This window comes from Micrasema longulum, unplaced genomic scaffold (assembly GCF_059751315.1).
Source record: "Micrasema longulum isolate JH-2025_06_02 unplaced genomic scaffold, ASM5975131v1 h1tg001080l, whole genome shotgun sequence".
Taxonomy (NCBI): domain Eukaryota; kingdom Metazoa; phylum Arthropoda; class Insecta; order Trichoptera; family Brachycentridae; genus Micrasema; species Micrasema longulum.
Window position 1 is genome coordinate 512221 of NW_028278268.1, and position 6211 is coordinate 518431.

The window sequence follows — 6211 nt, forward strand, 5'->3', positions numbered from 1 at the left end:
CCAGACGGGGCATGATCTAAAAAATACAGTGCTAGGCTGATGACATTAGTTGAATTTTTAGACAAAAACTTCGAACCAATCACCGCTGTAAGAGATGGCGTATTATCGTGGTGTAAAATCCACGAATTGTCCTTCCACAGTAATTCGACGCTGTTTTTGGACGAAATTCAGTGTTATTGGGACGAAGCGGGCAGCGACGCGTTTTATGCCCAAAAAATCGGTCGAAATATAATCTGCCGATCCATATCCGACGTTGTTGGGCGTCCAGTACGTTCATCATCAACTAACCTTTCACGGACGCCTTTGTACGTGTTATACCATTCGTATGCCCGCGTTTCCGAAATACACGATTCTCCAAAAGCTTTTTGCAACTATTTTAATGATTCGGCACACAATATTTCATTAACACAAAATTTGAGGCAAGCTCGTTGTTCCAATTTTTTATTCATTTTAAAAATCGTCCAACAAAAATTTTACGACTCACTCAAACCGACGTCGCCGTCAAACTTCTCTTACTATAATGTAAAGAATTGGAAAATGACGGCTAAAGACAGACGAATCGGAGGCGAAAGATGCAGGAGGCCAAAGTTAGATTTGGGCTGGCGCACCATCGGAGAAAGAGAGAGATAAAAGTCGGTAAGTGATTATACACAAATATTTACTAACTAGTAATTATGCTATTTCAGTTTCAAGTTGTTTCGAATGGGGTGGGGTTTTGACAGCCCTGTTGACGATGCTTCCCTATATAATAGTGCAAAGTTGTATTAAATAATTAGATCACCAAGTATCCTCAGAAATTCAACCAAAATGTTGTTCAATAACATTTACGTGGTACTCCTCGCTGTTCTGGTTTGCACCGCCGTGGTAAGACAACGCTTTATTTCCCCCATATTACCTTTTATTGGTTCTTGACAGTAATATCAATAAGTTGCAGGAAACGATACAGTTGCGTTTGGTTTAGAAATATCATCCCCATTTGGTCAATACTATTTCATCAATATATCTAATAAATATTTATTTCATGCGATGTTTGTTCATTGTTTGGAAAGTCAAAATTTTAAATAAATTTGTTCATATAAATGGTATAAAAACAATAGCTCCATACGCAATCAATATTCTTTCAGTCCTAGGCCCTTCCCATCTGATGTCGCATCACGCAAATAAAGCAAAATGTCAATTTTTGTACGATTTCTTCCGGTACAATTTTTTTCTGCTTATACGGGGCGAATTGCTATGCTAAAATGTTCGAGAATGAGGAAGTTGAGTAGTTAAAAAAATAATTATTTGTTAACAGACTATTAAACTAATACTCTCGAGTGTTTTCTTGAAGAAATATGGATGTTTAAACATAGGCAAAATTGTAAATGCTATACTGTGTTTAAAGTGGCCACTTAAAGCAGCCAATGACAGGCCATAAGTCCTGTAAATGCCTAGACTTCCATATTGCCTTCCATATTCCCTCTAAAATGTTCTCCATTATGAATCAACTTATGATAAGAGAGTTATGGAAGATTTCCGGTTTGCTCGCCCAGTGCTGGACCAATGGGCAGAACTTTTAAAAAATAATTTTTTTAAGGTATAACCCGCTAAGTCTCAATTTAGAGGCTTGTCAGCAGGCGCGATAGAGCGGATACGGAAGGAGGTAATGAAAATACACCACAACACCCAGACCAATAGCTCAATCACAAATAACTATCGCCGCGCTAATAAGCGACGTGAAAACAATTTCTCACCAAGGCTGTTTATCGTATTCGCGATCACAATGCAACATCTGTGAACACCTAATATTAAATGTCAAAATATTTACGTTTCGCGACGCATGATCCTGCTGCGCAATCACATATTTAAATTTCACCGGTATCAATATGGAAAATATTCCAAAACTGCTATTTTTGCTAATAAATGTATTATTTATCACGCTATTTATTGCATTTAGCCGGCGACCGGCAAGCAGAGTCAAGAAAAGCAGTCGCCATGGTAATTGTAATTTAATTTTGACTTTCTTGTTAATACAATGATAGTATCTAATGATACTCCCTACTATTTTGCAAATGCAATATATTGTATTAGTTTTTTTGGTAAACGCCGATTTTTCGCCAGTGAAATGTATTTGTTTACGAGGAAAACAAAAAACAAACCGACACGAGCGTTGAGTTAACTTAAGCATGTTCATTATTGTTCATTGTGATCGCTCAAATGCTTAGCATGTTTTTAAGCACGTCGATAGTTATTTGTGATTGAGCTGCAGCTGAGAAAAAAATATTTAGATTCGGAATTTCGAGTAAAAATGCAGTCCCCGTATAGACGATCTTATACTGACGTGTTTCGTGCGCGTTCCACAGTTGGCGGACGCGTCCAAGCAGAAGAAGAGATGCAAGAAGCACAAGCACTCCGGCTCCGGCTCCGGCGCCCGGGACGGCGGCGGCGGCCACGGCCACTACCCGTACCGCAGGTGCTGAACTCCCCGGGCCCCGCGCCGGCAAATTAACCGATTTGCGTTGTGACGTTTTAATGTTTGATTGCTCAATTTTTTTTAAATTTATATTTTTGTGATTCCCGTGAAATGAATAAATAAATGACATTTATTTCCAGCTGATTATTTTTATTTTATTTTATTTTATTTATTGAAAGAAATCCACAGCCAATTACAACAAAAAAATAATATTTACAAATAAACCAAAATTATAGGCCAATTATGCTTTTCATGACATTACTAAATACACTTCCAAAAAAGAAGAAAAAAAGCGTACATTGAAATACCCACTCCGCATCATTCCACATGTAAAAAATAAATAAAATATTACATTAATAATAAAAAATATAAAAAAAATAAAAGAAAAAGTTTTTTATAAAGTTTGTATTTGAAGCACTAACTTTGTGGTTATTCATTATAATAAAATAAATAAAACTTAAAAGTTGTTTTATTTATTTTATTAAAAAGTTTTTTGTTTACTCGGACTTAAAAATTCTTTTGTTTACCTCTTCCTAATCAATTCTATCTGAATTGTTAATGAATTTAAGAGCTTTGTAAAGATTAAATTATTTTAATGTTGGTTTTACAAGAAAGGCCCTAACTGGTAATACCGTACCTAATGATTGATTCCGCTAATAATATTGATAAATAAGTCTTAATGTTTTTATTGGAACAAAATATTGTATTCTAAACATGATGCCTATAACTGTCCTTAATCTTTTGAAATAATTTGATAATATATTCATTCCGTTTAAAAAAATTAACTACACCATTGTATTTTTTTTACATTTTCATTATGAAGACAGTTGAAACTGTGAGATACTATATTCATTTAATTTAGTGTTGGTACATGAGGGAATCTGACATGCATAATTTTAGTATTTTTTTGCATTTATTATAAGACCCATATCATGCGACCATTTAAGCTAAGAATTGGGGTCTTCTTGTAATTGACTTTCCGCAATAGATGAATGTCTGTGAGAAATTACAAGTGCCGTGTCACCGGCGTAAAAATAATGTTCGGCATATTTAAACAGTTTTGACATTGATTTGACATCCCTTTTCCACAATTTTCCAATTAGATTAAAATGCTTCTTGAATACGAGTTATTTAATTTATTTTTTGTACAACAATTTTTTGTTCTCTATTATGAGAATACGACTCGAACCATTGCATTGTACCACAATACCACGTATGTCTATTCATTCTAGTTTATTTAAACATTATTTGGTCAACATTATCGAAAGCCCCACTAAGATCTATAAAGACTAACTGTTTTTCTGTTTTTAGATATTGAGTTTAATATTTCATTTATGAACGTCCGCGACATGTCATAAGCCATGTAACTGCCTAGACTTCCATTTTTCCTTCCTGAAAATGTTTTCCCGCTTTGTTGCAATAAATTTGGGAGCTGGAATTCCATTAGTCCATGCGCTTTGTAGCTGCAATACGATTAATTTTAACATGAACTTTCACCATAAATTGGCTCTAGATTTCATTTTGCTCTGTAGCTGCGAGACATGCTATAATCTTGATTTTTCAAATAAAATACACATGTAAAAATATTTAAAAAAATAAAATATTCTTAAGTGTCCTCGGCACGGGTAACCCCCATGCCCCAGCGAGGTCACATATCATTATTTTTATGATCAATGAATAAAATACATACTCTGATAATTTATTTTAATTACAATAATGGCACTATATTGTGACAAACTGACGAAATTACAAGAATATAATACATAAAACATGAATGAAAAAGTTAAAAAAATTAAAAACGACGATAAGAAAAATCAAATAAAGTTATGTATGACAAACTAATGAAAAAAATAAAATTTATAAATATTTTTGTAAAAATCGGAAACTGACGGTCCTAATTCCAAAAATAAAAGTTCCGAGCATAGAATTAAGAATAGTCCGGAAGGAGCGTAGAATCATTTTTGAATACATCGGACTGTGTCGAAAAAACTCCTCACTTTGCCTCACTTTCGCCGCGCGCATGCGTGAAGTCACTGCGTAATGTTTCCAGATCGCGAAAAATATAACCGTAACACAAATGTAAGATAAGTATTAAAAAAAAAAAAGAAATTTGTAAATTTCTCAAAAATTTTATTGTATACGCGGAAACATTGATTAAAACAGCAGAGTAGATAGGTAAACGGTCATTTAATAAGAGTAAATTAATTAATGAACAATGAATTTTAAAAAAATATTATTTCAGGTAAAGCGGATATTTTTATGTCATGTTAAATAATATTTATGTTTTAAAGATAATGTCTGTCAAATGTCCACCACTTGAGAGGTCCAATTTTCATTAGTTCTCTCATTAGATAAAAAAAATTGACTACCCTGGCAACACTAACAAAACGTCCATTTTGTTTTCTTTGACAATCTGATAGATGGAAAAATTATTCAATTTTTATGTAATGCATTTGTTACTTACACGTGAAATGTGATCCCATCCTATTTTTTTAAGATACCAACAGTATTTTTACACTTTAAAACGACACAAAACGGCACAATTGAATTCAAATAAAAAAGTCGCCCTCTGTTTGATGCGCGTTTGCGGTTTCTGGACTATTCTTAATTCTATGGTTCAAAGTAAAGAAAAAAATTAAAAAATGAGAAAATTACAGACTATAAAAATAATTTAAAATATAATGAACCAATAAACATTGATTATTGAAGGCAGCGCTAAATTCTCATTATAACACCTCGTCCAGCTTATGATTTTATATTGACGTATTTCGTGCGTTTTCCACAGATGGCGGAAGCATCCAAGCAGAAGAAGAAGTGCAAGAAGTACAAGAACTCCGGCTCCGGCTCCCGCCGCAACCGCTACGGCTCCGGCTCCGGCTCAGGGGACCGCGAGTGGGGCTGCGCCCCGTACCGGCGCTCCGGGGCCGCCTGCGGAGGGTGGTAAACCCCCCGAAACCGCGCGGCGGAAGATAAACCGATGCGCGTGAAGTTTTGGCGTTCGACTACTCCGTTTTTTATATTTATATTTGTGTGATTCTCGCCTTATGCATAAATAAATATTATTTATTTCCACTTGATCATGGTTTTTATTTGAATTTTACTAAAAAGTAAAATAAAAATCCTTTGTAAAATAAATAAAAGTAGGACAAAGATTGTAGACAGAGCTGGCAGTCTCCGCGAGATCGAGGTAGGAATAAAAAGTGTTTGACGGAAGCACTGCTAGTCGTATTATTTATTCGTTATTCTTTTGTATTCTTTATTTAGTAATGTCCTGTCAGTTGTTTAGAACTCACACGAGAGGTAGTGTCATACATGGTCATATGGTCAATATAGCGCAGGCAATTGGTAAAATAAACCAAAGTAGGGAACAAAATGCCGAACACTCCTCTAGCGGCAGGTTTCTCCTGAAGAGTTTGAAGTGGTTTCCTCTCCACATTAGCAAATGCTGAGATGTTCCTGATTGGCCAACTCTAAAATATCCTTCCTGATCTCAAAAACTTAACTAAAATTCAAAGTTATTTAACTGCAGCAAAATCCTCTTTTTGAAATATAAACCTCGTACATTATAAGCAAGGTAAAAAAATAAATATTCTCATTTTGAGATAACAAAAAAAAAAAAATTAAAATGAGTTTTTGGAATAATTTTACTAGGATTTTTATTAAAGCTCACCGCGAGGAATGTTCCTCCGAAGTTTCGCGGTCTGGCCCCGGAAAACCGAGCATTTGTATTTGCATGCCGTTATGCCGCACCCACGCCAC

The 6211-nt window shown here is 34.7% G+C and overlaps 1 long non-coding RNA gene across 1 annotated transcript; it reads left to right on the plus strand.

Moving 5' to 3' along the window:
- The first annotated feature begins 774 nt into the window (after positions 1-774).
- LOC148277156 (uncharacterized) lies at positions 775-5529 on the plus strand. The gene is made up of 2 exons (XR_015823582.1): positions 775-864; positions 2343-5529. It is a non-coding gene; the product is annotated as an uncharacterized LOC148277156 (long non-coding RNA).
- The last annotated feature ends 682 nt before the right edge of the window (positions 5530-6211 follow it).